This window comes from Oncorhynchus kisutch, linkage group LG7, assembly GCF_002021735.2.
Source record: "Oncorhynchus kisutch isolate 150728-3 linkage group LG7, Okis_V2, whole genome shotgun sequence".
Classification (NCBI taxonomy): domain Eukaryota; kingdom Metazoa; phylum Chordata; class Actinopteri; order Salmoniformes; family Salmonidae; genus Oncorhynchus; species Oncorhynchus kisutch.
Genome location: NC_034180.2, coordinates 56,311,608 through 56,335,758, shown reverse-complemented (window position 1 = coordinate 56,335,758; position 24,151 = coordinate 56,311,608). Strand labels below are relative to the sequence as shown.

The window sequence follows — 24,151 nt, the reverse complement described above, 5'->3', positions numbered from 1 at the left end:
TTGGGTAGGGTGGTCTTTGGGTGGGGGGTCTTTGGGTGGGGGGTCTTTGGGTGGGGGGTCTTTGGGTGGGGGGTCTTTGGGTAGTCAATGATAGTCAAGTTAACTGCAATATCGCTCACTTCTCATGGAGTTTTATATACAAACTGAGCACATACTGTCCAATGAGAAATGTTGTTCTGCTCCATCTCTTTACTTTGCCTCAACGATTGACCAAGTAAGAGCTTTAGCTTAAACCCTCTGACTTGCCTTGCCTTTTATCCAGCTCAACCACGACCTAGAGCGGTAACACCGATAATCGAGTTAAAACACTTTACAAACCAAACACGCTGAAAATAAACAAGGACTTCTGCAGCATTTCACACACAATCAAACTGCCGTGCCAAACGAGAGCTACTTCCCAGAGAGCAGGAAGAGCTATCTTTATCTCCTCCTTCCTTACTGATGATGCGCTCTTAAAGTGGCAGCGCACGGTGAAGGCTCCTTGCAGGATTTCGCCACACTGTGAACAGTTTGGATGTATGTTAAACCCTCTGCCTTGTTTGTATTATACGCCCAATAAAGAAATGATTGTGCCTGGAACTGTATTCAGACATAGCCTATTTGAAACAACTTGTTTCGTTTTTATTATTATTATTTTATTATAATTTTCTTTTCAGGTCTTGTGAACAGAATGTTACATATTGGCTACGTTTGGCTACGTCCATGTCCAGACTGTAATTTATAGCAGTGTGAATGCTATAGTCTGTTTAATAATGTATTTCCACACTGAAGCAGTGCAATTAAAACAATGTGGAATATAAACATGTTCTATATATTCAGCAAACAGGGGACAGGCGATTTAACAAACTAGGCCACTATCATTTGAAATGGAGTTGATGACAATGCAATATAGAAAAGACCGTAAATACTTGAACTTGAAGCAACAGCATTTTTTGGAGCATGGAACACGTTTTAATTGGCCAATGAGGGGCCAACTCTCGACACATCCACAACTTGTTCATTAATCAAAACTCAGCCCTTTCGCGCAGCCACCAACTACTGCGCCCATAATTATGGTTCTGAAAATATCACAAATATTTCTGACATATCCCCAAACCTATAACACCAGCACTAAGATTTACTATTGCATTAGGATTGTTAAAACTGAATAGAGAGCCTCCCGGGTGGCGCAGTGGTCTAGGGCGGGTTAGGGAGGGTTTGGCCGGTAGGGATTTCCTTTTCTCATTGCGGCGAGCCGGGCGCAGTGCACAGTGTTTCCTCCGACACATTGGTGCGGCTGGCTTCCGAGTTGGACGTGCGCTGTGTTAAGAAGCAGCGCGGCTTGGTTGGGTTGTGTTTTGGAGGACGTGTGGCTTTCGACCTTCGTCTCTCCCGAGCCCGTACGGGAGTTGTAGCGATGAGACAAGATAGTAACTACTAACAATTGGGGAGAAAAGGGGGTAACATTTTTATTTTATATTAATGAATAGAGGAGACATATTGTCAAAGGAAAATGTGAACCGATATAGGGCTAGACCTTCAACTTTGGGCTCAGGGACTGACTGAAAACCTTACCTTGGGCCTTGGGACCAGTACCTTGCGCTTTTAGACCAGTAGATAGTCTTACCTTCGGCCCTGGGACCAGTCGATAGTCTTACCTTGGGCCTTTAGACCAGTCGATAGTCTTACCTTGGGCCCTGGGACCAGTAGATAGTCTTACCTTGGGCCCTGGGACCAGTAGATAGTCTTACCTTGGGCCCTGGGACCAGTAGATAGTCTTACCTTGGGCCCTGGGACCAGTAGATAGTCTTACCTTGGGCCCTGGGACCAGTAGATAGTCTTACCTTGGGCCTTTACACCAGTAGATAGTCTTACCGTGGGCCTTTAGACCAGTAGATAGTCTTACCTTGGGCCTTGGGACCAGTAGATAGTCTTACCTTGGGCCTTTAGACCAGTAGATAGTCTTACCTTGGGTCCTGGGACCAGTAGATAGTCCTACCTTGGGAGCTGGGACCAGTAGATAGTCTTACCTTGGGAGCTGGGACCAGTAGATAGTCCTACCTTGGGAGCTGGGACCAGTAGATAGTCTTACCTTGGGAGCTGGGACCAGTAGATAGTCTTACCTTGGGAGCTGGGACCAGTAGATAGTCCTACCTTGGGTCCTGGGACCAGTAGATAGTCCTACCTTGGGTCCTGGGACCAGTAGATAGTCCTACCTTGGGTCCTGGGACCTGTAGATAGTCCTGCCTTGGGCCCTGGGACCAGTCGATAGACCAGTTCAGTTTAACTAGGCTTCTGATACTTCCTGGGATACTTCCTGGGTTCAGCATTCAACAAAATGTCTTTTGTTTGCTGAACCCAGGACGTACTTAGTAGCCTAGTCAAATTGATAATTGACTGGCAACATAATTACCTGCTTAGTTCGACACTGAAGGAGATGACGCATCATTTGTTGTGAAATTTGATTTCATTAGAAAAGCTGAAAATATATTTTCCTAAGATAGAAAGTAATTTGAGCACTGGAGTTGGCCTGTTTGGCGTCCAGGAGGACTGGAGTTGGCATGTCGGGGGTCCAGGAGGACTGGAGTTGGCCTGTCGGGGGTCCAGGAGGACTGGAGTTGGCCTGTCGGGGGTCCTGAGGACTGGAGTTGGCCTGTCGGGGGTCCTGAGGACTGGAGTTGGCCTGTCGGGGGTCCAGGAGGACTGGAGTTGGCCTGTCGGGGGTCCAGGAGGACTGGAGTTGGCCTGTCGGGGGTCCTGGAGGACTGGAGTTGGCCTGTTTGGGGTCCAGGAGGACTGGAGTTGGCCTGTCGGGGTCCAGGAGGACTGGAGTTGGCCTGTCGGGGGTCCAGGAGGACTGGAGTTGGCCTGTCGGGGGTCCAGGAGGACTGGAGTTGGCATGTCGGGGGTCCAGGAGGAGTGGAGTTGGAATGTCGGGGGTCCAGGAGGTGTGGAGTTGGAATGTCGGGGGTACTGGAGTTGGGAAACACTGCTCTACAGGAACTCCCTCTATGTTTGACAGACAGTAGCACCATGTTTAAGAGAACACCCACCCCTCTGAATATAAGATGCCCTCCCCTAGTGGAACAGGCTCCAGGGTGAAGTTTCCCTAAGTACAGATCTAGGATCAGCTTACACTCTCCAATCCTACATTTAACCAGTGGGGGAAAATACAAATCTAACTTGAGATCAGCGTCTAGGGGCAACACCCTATAGCAGTGGAACAGTTCGCTGTCTCCTCCTGCCTCTAAGCACACAGCACAGAGGCCCATTATACCAGACAGGGACTGAGCAGTCATGTGCCAGACTCAATCAAAGAGTCTCTTTCAGGGCAGGCAGGCAGGCAGGCAGGCAGGCAGACAGGGAACCCACCAGGGACAACAAACAGAGAAGAGGGGAGTAGCAGAGCAACCTTAGCCTGGGGTACCAGTCTGTTTAGCTAGCATTCCACTCCTCGTCATGATAGAGTGAGTACAAGGAGTGGAATGTTAGCACAAAACAGGTTCTGGACATCAGGCTAGAGCAAGAACCAGTCAATGAACATGTAGAGATAAACATCTGAGAGGGAAGTGCTTTTGTTTTCATGACCTACATGCTAACAACCCTCTTAACTGTGAAACAGGATTATTATATATTGTTCTTATCTCAAAGTAAATATCGTTGGTATGACAATGAGTGCTACTACTAACCCTGACTACTAACCCTACCTAGTCCTTACCTGGTCCCGGTAACTACTAACCCTGCAATGAGTGCTACTACTAACCCTGACTACTAACCCTACCTAGTCCTTACCTGGTCCCAGTAACTACTAACCCTGCCTAGTCCTTATCTGGTCCCGGTAACTATTAACCCTACAATGAGTGCTTCAGGAAACAGAGGAGACCATCTGAGTAACCCAATACTAACCCTGCCTAGTCCTTATCTGGTCCCGGTAACTACTAACCCTGCAATGAGTGCTTCAGGAAACAGAGGACAGTGACCCAATACTAACCCTGCCTAGTCCTTACCTGGTCCCAGTGACTACTAACTACTAACCCTGCCTAGTCCTTACCTGGTCCCAGTAACTATTAACCCTACAATGAGTGCTTCAGGAAACAGAGGAGACCATCTGAGTAACCCAATACTAACCCTGCCTAGTCCTTACCTGGTCCCAGTGACTACTAACTACTAACCCTGCCTAGTCCTTACCTGGTCCCAGTAACTATTAACCCTACAATGAGTGCTTCAGGAAACAGAGGAGACCATCTGAGTAACCCAATACTAACCCTGCCTAGTCCTTACCTGGTCCCAGTGACTACTAACTACTAACCCTGCCTAGTCCTTACCTGGTCCCAGTAACTATTAACCCTACAATGAGTGCTTCAGGAAACAGAGGACAGAGACCATCTGAGTAACCCAATACTAACCCTGCAATGAGTGCTTCAGGAAACAGAGGACAGAGACCATCTGAGTAACCCAATACTAACCCTGCAATGAGTGCTTCAGGAAACAGAGGACAGTGACCATCTGAGTAACCCAATACTAACCCTGCCTAGTCCTTATCTGGTCCCGGTAACTACTAACCCTACAATGAGTGCTTCAGGAAACAGAGGACAGAGACCATCTGAGTAACCCAATACTAACCCTGCAATGAGTGCTTCAGGAAACAGAGGACAGAGACCATCTGAGTAACCCAATACTAACCCTGCAATGAGTGCTTCAGGAAACAGAGGACAGTGACCATCTGAGTAACCCAATACTAACCCTGCAATGAGTGCTTCAGGAAACAGAGGACAGAGACCATCTGAGTAACCCAATACTAACCCTGCAATGAGTGCTTCAGGAAACAGAGGACAGTGACCATCTGAGTAACCCAATACTAACCCTGCAATGAGTGCTTCAGGAAACAGAGGACAGAGACCATCTGAGTAACCCAATACTAACCCTGCAATGAGTGCTTCAGGAAACAGAGGACAGAGACCATCTGAGTAACCCAATACTAACCCTGCAATGAGTGCTTCAGGAAACAGAGGAGACCATCTGAGTAACCCAATACTAACCCTGCCTAGTCCTTATCTGGTCCCGGTAACTACTAACTATTAACCCTACAATGAGTGCTTCAGGAAACAGAGGAGACCATCTGAGTAACCCAATACTAACCCTGCCTAGTCCTTATCTGGTCCCGGTAACTACTAACCCTACAATGAGTGCTTCAGGAAACAGAGGACAGAGACCATCTGAGTAACCCAATACTAACCCTGCAATGAGTGCTTCAGGAAACAGAGGACAGTGACCATCTGAGTAACCCAATACTAACCCTGCAATGAGTGCTTCAGGAAACAGAGGACAGTGACCATCTGAGTAACCCAATACTAACCCTGCAATGAGTGCTTCAGGAAACAGAGGACAGTGACCATCTGAGTAACCCAATACTAACCCTGCAATGAGTGCTTCAGGAAACAGAGGACAGTGACCATCTGAGTAACCCAATACTAACCCTGCAATGAGTGCTTCAGGAAACAGAGGACAGTGACCATCTGAGTAACCCAATACTAACCCTGCCTAGTCCTTACCTGGTCCCGGTAACTACTAACTATTAACCCTACAATGAGTGCTTCAGGAAACAGAGGACAGAGACCATCTGAGTAACCCAATACTAACCCTGCCTAGTCCTTATCTGGTCCCAGTGACTACTGACTACTAACTATTAACCCTACAATGAGTGCTTCAGGAAACAGAGGACAGAGACCATCTGAGTAACCCAATACTAACCCTACCTAGTCCTTACCTGGTCCCGGTAACTACTAACTATTAACCCTACAATGAGTGCTTCAGGAAACAGAGGACAGTGACCATCTGAGTAACCCAATACTAACCCTGCCTAGTCCTTACCTGGTCCCAGTAACTACTGACTATTAACTATTAACCCTGCCTAGTCCTTATCTGGTCCCAGTAACTACTAACTACTAACCCTAACTAGTCCTTACCTGGTCCCAGTAACTACTAACTACTAACCCTGCCTAGTCCTTACCTGGTCCCAGTAACTACTGACTATTAACTATTAACCCTGCCTAGTCCTTACCTGGTCCCGGTAACTACTAACTATTAACCCTACAATGAGTGCTTCAGGAAACAGAGGACAGAGACCATCTGAGTAACCCAATACTAACCCTACCTAGTCCTTACCTGGTCCCGGTAACTACTAACTATTAACCCTACAATGAGTGCTTCAGGAAACAGAGGACAGTGACCATCTGAGTAACCCAATACTAACCCTGCCTAGTCCTTATCTGGTCCCGGTAACTACTGACTACTAACCCTACAATGAGTGCTTCAGGAAACAGAGGACAGTGACCATCTGAGTAACCCAATACTAACCCTGCAATGAGTGCTTCAGGAAACAGAGGACAGTGACCATCTGAGTAACCCAATACTAACCCTGCCTAGTCCTTACCTGGTCCCGGTAACTACTAACTATTAACCCTACAATGAGTGCTTCAGGAAACAGAGGACAGTGACCATCTGAGTAACCCAATACTAACCCTACCTAGTCCTTATCTGGTCCCAGTAACTACTAACTATTAACTATTAACCCTACAATGAGTGCTTCAGGAAACAGAGGACAGTGACCATCTGAGTAACCCAATACTAACCCTACCTAGTCCTTATCTGGTCCCAGTAACTACTAACTATTAACTATTAACCCTACAATGAGTGCTTCAGGAAACAGAGGACAGTGACCATCTGAGTAACCCAATACTAACCCTGCCTAGTCCTTACCTGGTCCCGGTAACTACTAACTATTAACCCTGCCTAGTCCTTACCTGGTCCCGGTAACTACTAACCCTGCAATGAGTGCTTCAGGAAACAGAGGACAGAGACCATCTGAGTAACCCAATACTAACCCTGCCTAGTCCTTATCTGGTCCCGGTAACTACTAACTATTAACCCTACAATGAGTGCTTCAGGAAACAGAGGACAGAGACCATCTGAGTAACCCAATACTAACCCTGCCTAGTCCTTATCTGGTCCCAGTGACTACTGACTACTAACTATTAACCCTACAATGAGTGCTTCAGGAAACAGAGGACAGAGACCATCTGAGTAACCCAATACTAACCCTACCTAGTCCTTACCTGGTCCCGGTAACTACTAACTATTAACCCTACAATGAGTGCTTCAGGAAACAGAGGACAGTGACCATCTGAGTAACCCAATACTAACCCTGCCTAGTCCTTACCTGGTCCCAGTAACTACTGACTATTAACTATTAACCCTGCCTAGTCCTTATCTGGTCCCAGTAACTACTAACTACTAACCCTAACTAGTCCTTACCTGGTCCCAGTAACTACTAACTACTAACCCTGCCTAGTCCTTACCTGGTCCCAGTAACTACTGACTATTAACTATTAACCCTGCCTAGTCCTTACCTGGTCCCGGTAACTACTAACTATTAACCCTACAATGAGTGCTTCAGGAAACAGAGGACAGAGACCATCTGAGTAACCCAATACTAACCCTACCTAGTCCTTACCTGGTCCCGGTAACTACTAACTATTAACCCTACAATGAGTGCTTCAGGAAACAGAGGACAGTGACCATCTGAGTAACCCAATACTAACCCTGCCTAGTCCTTATCTGGTCCCGGTAACTACTGACTACTAACCCTACAATGAGTGCTTCAGGAAACAGAGGACAGTGACCATCTGAGTAACCCAATACTAACCCTGCAATGAGTGCTTCAGGAAACAGAGGACAGTGACCATCTGAGTAACCCAATACTAACCCTGCCTAGTCCTTACCTGGTCCCGGTAACTACTAACTATTAACCCTACAATGAGTGCTTCAGGAAACAGAGGACAGTGACCATCTGAGTAACCCAATACTAACCCTACCTAGTCCTTATCTGGTCCCAGTAACTACTAACTATTAACTATTAACCCTACAATGAGTGCTTCAGGAAACAGAGGACAGTGACCATCTGAGTAACCCAATACTAACCCTACCTAGTCCTTATCTGGTCCCAGTAACTACTAACTATTAACTATTAACCCTACAATGAGTGCTTCAGGAAACAGAGGACAGTGACCATCTGAGTAACCCAATACTAACCCTGCCTAGTCCTTACCTGGTCCCGGTAACTACTAACTATTAACCCTGCCTAGTCCTTACCTGGTCCCGGTAACTACTAACCCTGCAATGAGTGCTTCAGGAAACAGAGGACAGAGACCATCTGAGTAACCCAATACTAACCCTGCCTAGTCCTTATCTGGTCCCAGTGACTACTAACTATTAACCCTACAATGAGTGCTTCAGGAAACAGAGGACAGTGACCATCTGAGTAACCCAATACTAACCCTGCAATGAGTGCTTCAGGAAACAGAGGACAGTGACCATCTGAGTAACCCAATACTAACCCTGCCTAGTCCTTATCTGGTCCCAGTAACTACTGACTACTAACCCTACAATGAGTGCTTCAGGAAACAGAGGACAGTGACCATCTGAGTAACACAATACTAACCCTGCCTAGTCCTTATCTGGTCCCAGTGACTACTAACCCTGCCTAGTCCTTATCTGGTCCCAGTAACTACTAACTATTAACCCTACAATGAGTGCTTCAGGAAACAGAGGACAGTGACCATCTGAGTAACCCAATACTAACCCTGCCTAGTCCTTACCTGGTCCCAGTAACTACTAACTATTAACCCTACAATGAGTGCTTCAGGAAACAGAGGACAGTGACCATCTGAGTAACCCAATACTAACCCTGCCTAGTCCTTACCTGGTCCCAGTAACTACTAACCCTGCCTAGTCCTTACCTGGTCCCAGTAACTACTAACCCTGCCTAGTCCTTACCTGGTCCCAGTAACTACTAACCCTGCAATGAGTGCTTCAGGAAACAGAGGACAGTGACCATCTGAGTAACCCAATACTAACCCTGCCTAGTCCTTATCTGGTCCCGGTAACTACTAACCCTGCAATGAGTGCTTCAGGAAACAGAGGACAGTGACCATCTGAGTAACCCAATACTAACCCTGCCTAGTCCTTACCTGGTCCCAGTGACTACTGACTACTAACCCTGCCTAGTCCTTACCTGGTCCCGGTAACTATTAACCCTACAATGAGTGCTTCAGGAAACAGAGGACAGTGACCATCTGAGTAACCCAATACTAACCCTGCCTAGTCCTTACCTGGTCCCGGTAACTACTAACTATTAACCCTACAATGAGTGCTTCAGGAAACAGAGGACAGTGACCATCTGAGTAACCCAATACTAACCCTGCCTAGTCCTTACCTGGTCCCAGTAACTACTGACTATTAACTATTAACCCTGCCTAGTCCTTATCTGGTCCCAGTAACTACTAACTACTAACCCTAACTAGTCCTTACCTGGTCCCAGTAACTACTAACCCTGCCTAGTCCTTATCTGGTCCCAGTAACTACTAACTACTAACCCTGCCTAGTCCTTACCTGGTCCCAGTAACTACTGACTACTAACCCTACAATGAGTGCTTCAGGAAACAGAGGACAGTGACCATCTGAGTAACCCAATACTAACCCTACCTAGTCCTTATCTGGTCCCAGTAACTACTAACTATTAACCCTACCTAGTCCTTACCTGGTCCCAGTAACTACTAACTATTAACCCTACCTAGTCCTTACCTGGTCCCAATAACTACTAACTACTAACCCTAACTAGTCCTTACCTGGTCCCAGTAACTACTAACTACTAACCCTACCTAGTCTTTACCTGGTCCCAGTAACTACTAACTATTAACCCTACCTAGTCCTTATCTGGTCCCAGTAACTACTAACCCTGCCTAGTCCTTACCTGGTCCCAGTAACTACTGGGGCGGCAGTGTAGCCTAGTGGTTAGAGCATTGGACTACTAACCGAAAGGTTGCACGTTCAAATCCCTGAGCTGACAAGGTACAAAATCTGTCGTTCTGCCCCTGAACAGGCAGTTAATCCACTGTTCCTAGGCCGTCATTGAAAATAAGAATTTGTTCTTAACTGACTTGCCTGGTTAAATAAAGATAAAAAAATAAAAAATACTAACCCTGCCTAGTCCTTACCTGGTCCTAGTAACTACTAACTATTAACCCTGCCTAGTCCTTACCTGGTCCTAGTAACTACTAACTATTAACCCTGCCTAGTCCTTACCTGGTCCTAGTAACTACTAACTATTAACCCTGCCTAGTCCTTACCTGGTCCCAGTGACTACTGACTACTAACCCTGCCTAGTCCTTACCTGGTCCCAGTGACTACTGACTACTAACCCTACCTAGTCCTTACCTGGTCCCAGTAACTACTAACCCTACATAAACCTTACTTGGTCCCAGTAACCCATCAGAGGACAGGACAGGAGTTCAGCCACCTGAAAGGACAGGAGGCCAGCCACCTGAGAGGACAGGAGGCCAGCCACCTGAGAGGAGAGGAGTTCAGCCACCTGAGAGGAGAGGAGTTCAGCCACCTGAGAGGAGAGGAGGTCAGCCACCTGAGAGGACAGGACAGGAGGCCAGCCACCTGAGAGGACAGGAGTTCAGCCACCTGAGAGGACATGAGGTCAGCCACTTGAGAGGACATGAGGTCAGCCACTTGAGAGGAGAGGAGGCTAGCCACCTGAGAGGACAAGAGGCCAGCCACCAGAGAGGAGAGGACAGGAGTTCAGCCACCTGAGAGGAGAGGAAGCCAGCCACCTGAGAGGACAGGAGGTCAGCCACCTGAGTGGACAGGAGGTCAGCCACCTGAGAGGACAGGAGGTCAGCCACCTGAGAGGACAGGAGGTCAGCCACCTGAGAGGACAGGAGGCCAGCCACCTGAGAGGACAGGAGGCCAGCCACCTGAGAGGACAGGAGGCCAGCCACCTGAGAGGACAGGAGGCCAGCCACCTGAGAGGACAGGAGGCCAGCCACCTGAGAGGACAGGAGGCCAGCCACCTGAGAGGACAGGAGGTCAGCCACCTAAGAGGACAGGACAGGAGTTCAGCCACCTGAAAGGACAGGAGGCCAGCCACCTGAGAGGAGAGGAGTTCAGCCACCTGAGAGGAGAAGAGTTCAGCCACCTGAGAGGACAGGAGGTCAGCCACCTGAGAGGACAGGACAGGAGGCCAGCCACCTGAGAGGACAGGAGTTCAGCCACCTGAGAGGACAGGAGGTCAGCCACTTGAGAGGAGAGGAGGCTAGCCACCTGAGAGGACAAGAGGCCAGCCACCAGAGAGGAGAGGACAGGAGTTCAGCCACCTGAGAGGAGAGGAAGCCAGCCACCTGAGAGGACAGGAGGTCAGCCACCTGAGAGGACAGGAGGTCAGCCACCTGAGAGGACAGGAGGCCAGCCACCTGAGAGGACAGGAGGCCAGCCACCTGAGAGGACAGGAGGCCAGCCACCTGAGAGGACAGGAAGCCAGCCACCTGAGAGGACAGGAGGTCAGCCACCTGAGAGGACAGGAGTTCAGCCACCTGAGAGGACAGGAGGCCAGCCACTTGAGAGGACAGGAGGTCAGCCACCTGAGAGGAGAGGACAGAAGTTCAGCCACCTGAGAGGAGAGGACAGGAGTTCAGCCACCTGAGAGGAGAGGACAGGAGGCCAGCCACCTGAGAGGACAGGAGGCCAGCCACCTGAGAGGACAGGAGGGCAGCCACCTGAGAGGACAGGAGGTCAGCCACCTGAGAGGACAGGAGGTCAGTGACCTGAGAGGACAGGAGGTCAGCCACCTGAGAGGACAGGAGGCCAGCCACCTGAGAGGACAGGAGGCCAGCCACCTGAGAGGACAGGAGGCCAGCCACCTGAGAGGAGAGGACAGGAGGCCAGCCACCTGAGAGGAGAGGACAGGAGGCCAGCCACCTGAGAGGAGAGGACAGGAGGCCATCCACCTGAGAGGACAGGAAGTCAACCACCTGAGAGGACAGGAGGTCAGCCACCTGAGAGGACAGGAGGTCAGCCACCTGAGAGGACACTAGGCCAGCCACCTGAGAGGAGTAATGACAAAGAAAAACTGGTTTTTAGAAACGCTAGCAAAAAAATAACTGAAATTTTACATTTACATATGTATTCAGACCCTTTACTCATTACTTTGTTGAAGCACCTTTGGCAGCGATTACAGCCTCAAGTCTTCTTGGGGATGATGTTACAAACTTGGCACTACTGTATTTGGGGAGTTTCTCCCATTCTTTCCTAAATACCCTCTCAAGCTCTGTCAGGTTGGATGGGGAGCATCGCTGTACAGCTATGGTCAGGTCTCTCCAGATATGTTCGATCAGGTTCAACTTCGGGCTCCGCTGGGCCACTCAAGGACATTCAAAGACTTGTCCTGAAGCCACTACTGCATTGTCTTGGCTGTGTGCTTAGAGTCGTTGTCCTGTTGGAAGGTGAACCTTCACACCAGTCTGAGGTCCTGAGTCCTCTGGAGCAGGTTTTCATCAAGGATCTCTCTGTATTTTGCTCCAATCATCTTTCCCTCGATCCTGACAAGTCTCCAGTCCCTGCCACTGAAAAACATCTCCACAGAATGATGCTGCCACCACCATGCTTCACTGTAAGGATGGTGCCAGGCTTCCTCCAGACGTGACACTTGACATTCAGGCCAAAGAGTCCAATCTTGGTTCCATCAGACCAGAGAATGTTTTTTCTCATGGTCTGAGTCCTTTAGGTGCCTTTTGGCAAACTCCAAGCGGGTTGTCATGTGCCTTTTACTGAGGAATGGCTTCTCTATGGCCACTCTACCATAAAGGCCTGATTGGTGGAGTGCTGCAGAGATGGTTATCCTTCTGGAAGGTTCTCCCTTCTCCATAGAGGAACTCTGGAGCTCTGTCAAGAGTGGCCATTGGGTTCTTGGTCACCTCCCTGACCAAGGCCCTTCTCCCCCATTGCTCAGTTTGGACGGGTGGCCAACTCTAGGAAGAGTCTTGGTGGTTCCAAACTTCTTCCATTTAAGAATGATGGAGGTCACTGTTTTGTTGGGGACCTTCAATGCTGAAGAAATGTTTTGGTACCCTTCCCCAGATCTGTGCCTCGACACAATCCTGTCTCGGAGCTCAACGGACAATTCCTTCAACCTCATGGCTTGGTTTTTGCTCTGACATGCATGTCAACTGTGGGACCTTATATAGACAGGTGTGTGCCTTTTCAAATCATGTCCAATCAATTGAATTTACCACAGGTGGTCTCCAATCAAGTTGTAGAAACATCTGAGAGGACAGGAGGCCAGACACCTGAGAGAACAGGAGGCCAGCCACCTGAGAGGACAGAAACAACTCAAGGATGATCAATGGAAACAGGATGCACCTGAGCTCATAGCAAAGGGTCTGAATACTTCTGTAAAGTATAATTTTTACATTTGCAAAAATGTCTAAAAAACTGTTTTCGCTTTGTCATTATGGTGTATTGTGTGTACATTCATGCAGGACAAAATATTTATTCAATCAATTTTAGAATAAGGCTGTAACATAACAAAATGTGAAAAAAGTCAAGGGGTCTGAATAGCTGCAGGAAATCCACAATACTTTTGAACTATATTCCTGAGTCAATACTTTGTAGAAGCACCTTTGGCAGCATTACAGCTTTTTTGGTAAGTCTCTAAGAGCTTTCTACACCTGGGTTGCGCAACATTTGCACTTAAAAAAAATAAAAAATGTATTCAAGTTCTGGCAAATTGGTTGTTGATCATTGCTAAACAACCATTTTCAAGTCTTGCCATAGATTTAAGACAAAACAGTAACTCAATGCAAATTAATTACAAAAAAAACATACAATATGATTTTCTGGATTTTTGTTTTAGATTCCGTCTCTCACACTGGAAGTGTACCTATGATAAAAATTACAGACCTTTACATGCTTTGTAAGTAGGAAAACCTACAAAATCGGCAGTGTATCAAATACTTGTTCTCCCCACTATTCATGGGGTACCTGTACAGAGTCAATGTGCAGGTGTACAGGTTCGTCGAGGTAATTTGTACATGTAGGTAAAGTGACATATCAGCCAGTAACATAATGACCCTTCAGTGTCTCTGTGCCAGTGGGAGGAAAGAGAGAGTGACATTTGTTCAGCAGGTATAAAATATTATCAGACAACAGACTAACAAGACAGCTCATTCAAAACATGTCTTGTGGCAGTTTTTTAAACTATATCTAACTAAGCATTCATGTGGTTGTCACCTTTCCAGCCTATATATAAATCTGTACCTTCGTACCGTTGTACAGCTTCCCCTCTATTAAAACAGTTGCCTTGTCATAAAACATACTATAAATAACAAAATCATCTAAGTTTCTTCTTCTTCTCCGATGATGTTTAACAGCGGTTGGCATTGAATAAATGTTGCATTACCGCCACCTACTGGACTGGAGTATAACTCCCTTATACTTTGCTTGAAAAAAACGAAATAAACAAATTCCCTACCACCTAACACTACACTAAAAAACATCCTAGTCCACTATTTAAACCTATCTAGTCCTACCTCCAGCCAACAGTCTGAAAGGACGGTACACCATCACTTAACATACCCTGTAACTCTTCTGATGTCAAGTCTCACACACCCAAATACTGTCCTATTCCTCTGTACTGGGTTCTCTCTACTACTCTCACCACTCCTCAATCTGTACTGGGTTCTCTCTACTACTCTCACCACTCCTCAATCTGTACTGGGTTCTCTCTACTACTCTCACCACTCCTCAATCTGTACTGGGTTCTCTCTACTACTCTAACCACTCCTCAATCTGTACTGGGTTCTCTCTACTACTCTCACCACTCCTCAATCTGTACTGGGTTCTCTCTACTACTCTCACCACTCCTCAATCTGTACTGGGTTCTCTCTACTACTCTCACCACTCCTCAATCTGTACTGGGTTCTCTCTACTACTCTCACCACTCCTTCCTCTGTACTGGGTTCTCTCTACTACTCTCACCACTCCTCAATCTGTACTGGGTTCTCTCTACTACTCTCACCACACCTCCCCTTTAACCCATCAGCTCAGCATAGGACAACTTCTGCACTACCCTGGAAACCTGGCTCTCTCCCACCGGACATTTCTGATCTCCAGCTCCTACAATTAACACATAACACTACTTTCCCCAATACTACACATTCCTTTGTCTCATGCCCTTCTGCACATTTCTCACATCTAGGAACCTCCCTTCTACACACTGCTGCCACAAGCCCATAAGCTTGACAACTTAATGTTTTCGGCACAGAAGCTCGTACAGGATAACTGATATAGCCTTTTCATCACCTTGTCGGGCAAAAACTCAAAAGAACAGATAATGACTCTCTTCTGTTTCACCACTGTCGCCACCCTATCTGACCAAAGCAATGAGCATCACAAACACTCTCTTCTGTTTCACCACTGTCGCCACCCTATCTGACCAAAGCAATGAGCATCACAAACACTCTCTTCTGTTTCACCACTGTCGCCACCCTATCTGACCAAAGCAATGAGCATCACAAACACTCTCTTCTGTTTCACCACTGTCGCCACCCTATCTGACCAAAGCAATGAGCATCACAAACACTCTCTTCTGTTTCACCACTGTCGCCACCCTATCTGACCAAAGCAATGAGCATCACAAACACTCTCTTCTGTTTCACCACTGTCGCCACCCTATCTGACCAAAGCAATGAGCATCACAAACACTCTCTTCTGTTTCACCACTGTCGCCACCCTATCTGACCAAAGCAATGAGCATCACAAACACTCTCTTCTGTTTCACCACTGTCGCCACCCTATCTGACCAAAGCAATGAGCATCACAAACACTCTCTTCTGTTTCACCACTGTCGCCACCCTATCTGACCAAAGCAATGAGCATCACAAACACCTGGAATCTTCCCCTTCAGTTGGTCAGCTTTCACATTTACCTCTACCCCAGTAATCAGTGCTATCAATGGCGCCAATTTCTTGAGAGAAAAACAATTCACATCTCGTCCCCATTAGTTTAACACGGAGCGCCTGCTTCCACTGACCTGCAGAAACAGAAACAATTATCACCAGACCACCTCACGATTCCACAGCACCCATCTCTGAAACCACAAATGGATCAGCCAAAAGGCAAGGGTCCACTTTTTCCAAAAACTTCACTCCTCCTGTCACAGATTCACCTTTATCCTGACCCTCGGTGCAAGCCTGAGGCTCCGAGAACTTCACCACACCTACCACCTCCAAATACTTCGCCCTCCTTCACTTCCATTTCTCCTCCTGTCTTCAGCACCCTCTGCTTACACTTTCTACCATTCTTCTTGAACAAATCATCTCCCTTTTTTCGGACATTTTTAACAGACTCAAGCTCACCCTCTTCCTCCCTCTCTCTCTCTTAGATCTCCTCTCCTTTTCCACCCCATTCCTCCTCCGTATTCCATATGATAACACTACACTTCGTTTGGCATACAGCTTATCATAAGATACTCTAACTCAGGTCGAGCAAAACCTTGCGATCAAACCGCTCCCTCGCCTTCCATTTGGCAAATCTGACCATAATTCTATCCTCCTGATTCCTGCTTACAAGCAAAAATCTATAAAACCATGGTCAGGTGAAGCAGATGCTAAGCTACAGGACTGTTTTGCTAGCACAGACTGGAATATGTTCAGGGATTATTCCGATGGCATTGAGGAGTACACCACATCAGTCATTGTATTCATAAATAAGTGCATCAATGACGTTGTCCAACAGTGACTGTATGTACATACCCCAACCAGAAGCCATGGATTACAGGCAACATTCGCACTGAGCTAAAGGGTAGAGCTGCTGCTTTCAAGGAGCGGGACACTAACCTGGAAGCTTATAAGAAATCCTGCTATGCCCCGCTATGCATAGTACACCGGCTCCGACGCTCGTCAGATGTGGCTAGTGACACGAGTCTACCAGACAAGCTAAATTACTTATTTGATCGCGACGAGGCATTTAACACTGAAACATGCATGAGAGCATCAGCTATTCCGGACAACTGTGTGATCACGCTCTCCGCAGCCGATGTGAGGAAGACCTTTAAACAGGTCAACATTCACAAGGCCGCAGGGCCAGACAGATTACCAGGACGTGTACTACAAGCATGCACTGACCAACTGGCAAGTGTCTTTTTCAACCTCTCCCTGTCTGAGTCTGTAATTCCAACATGTTTTAAGCAGACCACCATGGTCCCTGTGCCCAAGAACACAAAGGTAACCTGCCTAAATGACTTTTGACCCGTAGCACTCACATCTTTAGCCATCTTTTATTTTACCTTTATTTAACTAGGCAAGTCAGTTAAGAACAAATTCTTATCTTCGATGACGGCCTAGGAACAGTGGGTTAACTACCTTGTTCAGGGGCAGAACGGCAGATTTGTACCTTGTCAGTTCGGGGATTCGATCTTGCAACCTTTCGGTTACTAGTCCAACGCTCTAACCACTAGGGTACGCTGCCGCCCCTAAAGGCTGAGCTTTGAAAGGCTGGTCATGGCTCACATCAACACCATTATCCCAGAAACCCTAGACCCACTCCAATTCGCATAACGCCCCAACAGATGATGCAATCTCTATTGCACTCCACACTGCCCTTTCACACCCGGACAAAAGGAACACCTATGTGAGAATGCTGTTCATTGACTACAGCTCAGCGTTCAACACCATAGTGCCCTCAAAGCTCATCACTAAGCTAAGGACCATGGGACTAAACACCTCCCTCTGCAACTGGATCCTGGACTTCCTGACGGTCCGCTCCCAGGTGGTAAGGGTAGATAACAACACATCTGCCACGCTGATCCTAAACAAGGGGGCCCCTCAGGGGTGCGTGCTCAGTCCCCTCCTGTGCTCCCTGTTCTATCATGACTGCACGGCCAGGCACGCCTCCAACACCATCATTAAGTTTTCAGATGACAACAGTGGTAGGTTGATCATAGACAGCGACAAGACAGCCTATAGGGAGGAGGTCAGAGACCTGGCCGTGTGGTGCAACGACAACAACCTCTCCCTCAACGTGATCAAGACAAAGGAGATGATTGTGGACAACAGGGGAAAGGGGACAGAGCACGCCCCCATTCTCATCGACGGGACTGTAGTGGAGCAGGTTGAGAGCTTCAAGTTCCTTGGCGTCCACATCACCAACAAACTAACATGGTCCAAGCACACAAAGACAGTCGTGAAGAGGGCACGACAAAACTTATTCCCCCTCAGGAGACTGAAAAGATTTGGCTTGGGTCCTCAGATCCTCAAAAGGTTCTTCAGCTGCACCATCGAGAGCATGCTGATGGGTTGCGTCAGTGCCTGGTATGGCAACTGCTCGGCATCCAACCGCAAGGCACTTCAGATGGTAGTGCGTATGGCCCAGTACATCACCGGGACCGCTTCCTGCCATCCAGGACCTCTATACCAAGCGGTGTCAGAGGAAGGCCCTAAAAATTTTCAAAGACCCCAGCCACCCTAGTCATAGACTGTTCTCTCTACTACTGCACAGCAAGCGGTACCGGAGCACCAAGTCTAGGTCCAAGAAGCTTCTAATCAGCTTCTACCCCCAAACCATAAGACTCCTGAACATCTAATCAAATGGCTACAATTTGCATTGCCACCCCCCCTGCTGCTACTCTCTGTTATTATCTATGCATAGTCACTTTAATAACTCTTCCTACATGTACATATTACCTCAACCGGTACCCCCTGTATATAGCCTCACTATTGTTATTTTATTGCTGCTCTTTAAATATTTGTAACTTTTATTTCTTACTTTTTGCATTGTTGGTTAAGGGCTTGTAAGTAAGCATTTCACTGTAAGGTCTACCTGTTGTATTCGGCACGTGACAAGATTTGACATCTTGTTCTTGCCTTCTCAAGGGACGCCATTTAACCGGCTGTCACAATCAGCACGAACGCCTCAGGATGTAGTGCTCAACAGTGCATCCCACTTCAACCATTATCAAAGCTTGAGGAGTTGGTTATTTGAATCAGGAGTTGGTTATTTGAATCAGGAGTTGGTTATTTGAATCAGGAGTTGGTTATTTGAATCAGGAGTTTATTTTTTGAACCAGGAGTTGGTTATTTGAATCAGGAGTTGGTTATTTGAATCAGAAGTTGGTTATTTGAATCAGCTGAAGGAAGGGTGACTTGATATACAATTAGTATAGTATACCTTCTGTATTCCGACTGCGATAATCTCTATAGTTGACAAACAAGCTAGCCAGATGAAAAATGATCTAGCTTGCAAGATCTATTTTACCGATGTTTTGATGTGTCAGTCCATTTTCGCAACAAGAGGATGCGAGTGGCAGGAGCTCTGAGCTGGAAAATACTATAAGAACATGCCTGGCGCCCAAACCGATATTTCAATTCAGAATATATTAAAATAAGGTAAGGGTCAGTTTTAGGTTTTGGCTAGCCGGTTTAAGCATCAGCTGTGTCAGTCACCTACATGCCGCCACTTACTGTACTGGAGTGTAAATCACTTTTTACAGACTAAATAATACCAACCTTTTCTGAGCCAAGATCACTTTCTGAGTCAAAATGCAAGCCAAGATACACCGCTCTGATTGACTTAGAAAACATAAGCCTATGCAACATTAACCAATTAAAAACAGTTCTGTAGCAGTTTGTGCAGTAGGCTATAGGCCCAATACATTATCACTCCATATTGGCTACGCTTGAATTTCCCTGCCAATGTTGTTCTTCTCAAATTAGATTTAAAATTGTAGGTATATGATCACACTGGTCATTTGTTGTATTACGTTTGTGGCAATTTTAGCATGTAAATATTGATGGGGCAAAAATGAAGAAATGATGCATGCTAGCAAAGCCACAACACAACACTAAACAATACATGAATTGCACTATAACGGTGACAAAAGGTGCCCACAAACTGTTAGGGCCTACATAAAGCAGTCCCAACACCTTACCACTGCTACACCTGGCTTTCAGCAGAGCCTTGTCTGGCAGCGAAACAGTTCATTCAGTCTCATTTACTGCCTTTACAAAAACATAGCTGATATGGCTGACTTGTTTAAACAAATGTAGTGTCTACTGACGACAATTGAGATGTAGAAACTATGGCATAAGGGAACGACGAGCAGATAAGAGGCTATACCTCATTTCGATTAAGACAATGAGTGAGCTAGGAAGGATGTTGTCGGTATAACTATTTGTTTTTTTAAATGTACAGCGACAGAATTCAGAACATGGGCCGTTCTTACAGTATTCTCCCTGTACACCAAGTCAGAACCGTAGGATAAATAAAGGGGGCATATAAGCAGACAATGAAAGCTCTTACAATATTGTTCATTACATTTCTCTAAAACAGGCTATAGGCTACATGTGCACCACCAAGTCACCACCACCAACTAGGTGAAATTAAGAGGTGAAAAAGGACTAAAATGATTAGCGTGAGGCACATGGGCTACTAACAGCTTACAACACAACATACACTTGGTATTAGTTTCTTAGCTACAGTATACACATCTCCCTGGCATATTACATCATTTATTCAGCAGCACACAAGGCATATTGTGGACTCACCTTGTTGTGCTGTGCTCACTTCCTTCCAAACCACTCACTGTTGAATTTGCAATTTCCAAATTGTTGTGTAATGTCTATGTCCAATGAGCACCGATATGTCTATAATTTACCTTCATTATTTCTCTTCATATGACAAGGATTGAAAAGGATTTGCCAGTAGTGTAGATTTTGAAAATATGTTGACATTTTATCTGTGGCCAATGACCTTGACCCTTCTTGGATGGGACTTTTTTATGTAACTATGGTAGCACCCAAAAGGCTACAATTTTCTAAGTCTACCCGGACTTCCCAGTGACGTAGTGTCCCCATGAGTGACAGAACACTGAGCCAATCACGGCGCAACGCTCCGTATTTTCCACTGGATGCCTCACCACCACAGAAAGCACTGAGCTGAAACACCTACATTTTGGATCTGCATTACTCAAGAAAACAAAAAAAGAGACCATGTTTGTATGTGGCTTTATTAACTTAATGTTTGCAAACTGATGTGACATGTATTAATGCCAAAATAACATGCAAAACAGGCAAGCACCCCCCCAAAAAAACAATTCCCACTTGCTCTGAACGCCACTTCTTGTGAGGCTGCCTCTCATCTGACTCACCGTCCCCCCCATCTCCCAACCCTCCCTCCCTCTGCTGAGAAAAGGGGACAGTCTTCCAGCTGATGGCCAGTCTGAGGGAGGGGGGGGGGGGCAGCGGTAAGGCTGCCTCTCATCTGACTCACCATCCCCCCTATCTCCCAACCCTCCCTCCCTCCGCTGAGAAAAGGGGACAGTCTTCCAGCTGATGGCGAAACTCAAGTCGCACTGCATTATTTCTGCCTCATGCATCAATTCATGTTGTTACTCCTATAATCAGAGGAGTTGAAATATTCCTTGATATTAAAAAAGACAAGCAGCAAATAACGCAAGCTTATCGAAACAAGCATTTTATGGTTCATAAAATTGTTGAACAAAGTGTTGACAAAGTGCTGAAAAACTTAATTCAAAATAAATGTATTTAACAACAGCTCTTTGCTGTATGTATTGAGTCTCTCTCTAGTCATATATATTTTTTTAAAGAAAACTAACAATCAACTTTGCTGTCTGTTCGAGTCTTTCTATTGGTGCGAGGAAACTGCTGTCACAGTGATCTGACCTCTGATTTGCTCTCTGGGTAGGTGGAGCTCTACCTTCAGACACATGAAATGGTTCAACGCGGAAACCCTTTGCCTTCTGCTAAATCAGGTGTAGCTACCGTCAAAAACAAAACGAAATAGGAAGGAAAGGCTTTATCATTTTTTAATTGTTTTTAACGGAAATACACAATATGTATGTGGACAAAAGTATATGGACACCCCGTCAAATGAGTGGATCCAGATAATTCATCCATTTCAGCCACACCCGTTGCTGACATGTGTATAACATTGAGCACTGTCAAGCAATCTCCATAGACAAACATTGGCAGGAGAATGGCCTGTACTGACTTTCAACATGGCACCATCATACTATAGGATTCCACCTTCCAACAAGCCAGTTCATCAAATTTCTGCCCTGCTAGAGCTGTCCAGTCCACTGTAAGTGCTATTATTGTGAAGTGGAAATGTCTAGGAGAAACAACAGTTCAGAAACAAAATGGTAGGGCACACAAGCTCACAGAACAGGGACCGGCAGAGTGCTGAAGTGTGTAGCGTGTAAAAAATTATCTGTCCTCGGTTGCAACACTCACTACCGAGTTCCAAACTGCCTCTGGAGGCAACATCAGCATAAGAACTGTGCTCATCGGGAGCTTCATGAAATGGATTTCCATGGCCAAGCAGCCGCACGCACAAAAGTCTAAGATCACAATGAGCAATGACAAACATTGGCTGGAGTGGTGTAAAGCTCGCCGCCATTGGACTCTGGAGCAGTGGAAACTTGTTCTCTGGAGTGAAGAATCAATCACGCTTCACCATCTGGCAGTCCGACGGACGAATCTGGGTTTGGCGGATGCCAGAACACTACCTGCATGAATGCATAGTGCCAACTGTAAAGTTTGGTGGAGGAGGAATAATGGTCTGCGGCTGTTTTTCATGGTTCGGGCCCCTTAGTTCCAGGGAAGGGAAATCTTAACGCTGCAGCATACAATGACATTCAGCACACTGTAGAAGCCAGGTGTGTGTGCTGACATTTTGTGCTTCCAACTTTGTGGCAACAGTTTTGGGAAGGCCCTTTCCTGTTTCAGCATGCCAATGCCCCCGAGCACAAAGCGAGGCCCATACAGAAATGGTTTGTCGAGATCTGTATGGAAGAACTTGACAGGCCTGCACAGAGCCCTGACCTCAACCCCATCGAATACCTTGGGGATGAATTGGAACGCCGATTGCATGCCAGGCCTAAATCGCCCAACATCAGCGCCCGACATCACTAATGCTCGTGGCTGAATGGAAGCAAGTCCCTGCAGCAATGTTCCAACATCTAGTAGAAAGCCATCCCAGAAGAGTGGAGGCTGTTATAGCAGCAATGTTCCAACATCTAGTAGAAAGCCTTCCCAGAAGAGTGGAGGCTGTTATAGCAGCAATGTTCCAACATCTAGTAGAAAGCCTTCCCAGAAGACTGGAGGCTGTTATAGCAGCAATGTTCCAACATCTAGTGGAAAGCCTTCCCAGAAGAGTAGAGGCTGTTATAGCAACAATGTTCCATCATCTAGTGGAAAGCCTTCCCAGAAGAGTGGAGGCTGTTATAGCAGCAATGTTCCAACATCTAGTAGAAAGCCATCCCAGAAGAGTGGAGGCTGTTATAGCAGCAATGTTCCAACATCTAGTAGAAAGCCATCCCAGAAGAGTGGAGGCTGTTATAGCAGCAATGTTCCAACATCTAGTAGAAAGCCTTCCCAGAAGAGTGGAGGCTGTTATAGCAGCAATGTTCCAACATCTAGTAGAAAGCCTTCCCAGAAGAGTGGAGGCTGTTATAGCAGCAATGTTCCAACATCTAGTAGAAAGCCTTCCCAGAAGAGTGGAGGCTGTTATAGCAGCAATGTTCCAACATCTAGTAGAAAGCCTTCCCAGAAGAGTATACAGGCTGTTATAGCAGCAATGTTCCAACATCTAGTAGAAAGCCTTCCCAGAAGAGTATACAGGCTGTTATAGCAGCAATGTTCCAACATCTAGTGGAAAGCCTTCCCAGAAGAGTGGAGGCTGTTATAGCAGCAATGTTCCAACATCTAGTGGAAAGCCTTCCCAGAAGAGTGGAGGCTGTTATAGCAGCAATGTTCCAACATCTAGTGGAAAGCCTTCCCAGAAGAGTGGGGGCTGTTATAACAGCAATGTTCCAACATCTAGTAGAAAGCCTTCCCAGAAGAGTGGAGGCTGTTATAGCAGCAATGTTCCAACATCTAGTAGAAAGCCTTCCCAGAAGAGTGGAGGCTGTTATAGCAGCAATGTTCCAACATCTAGTAGAAAGCCTTCCCAGAAGACTGGAGGCTGTTATAGCAGCAATGTTCCAACATCTAGTGGAAAGCCTTCCCAGAAGAGTGGAGGCTGTTATAGCAGCAATGTTCCAACATCTAGTGGAAAGCCTTCCCAGAAGAGTAGAGGCTGTTATAGCAGCAATGTTCCAACATCTAGTGGAAAGCCTTCCCAGAAGAGTGGAGGCTGTTATAGCAGCAAATATTAAAGCCCATGATTTTATAATGATGATGTTCAACAAGCAGGTGTTCACATACTTTTGGCCATAAAGTATATTTGGTGAATGACAAGCAAGGCTTGGAGA

The 24,151-nt window shown here is 46.6% G+C and overlaps 1 protein-coding gene across 5 annotated transcripts in view; it reads left to right on the top strand.

The window, feature by feature from the left end:
• The window catches only part of LOC109882006 (attractin), a 715,620-nt gene that overhangs the window by 243,021 nt on the left and 448,448 nt on the right, over positions 1 to 24,151 (top strand). The gene's annotated exons all lie outside the window — the stretch shown is intronic.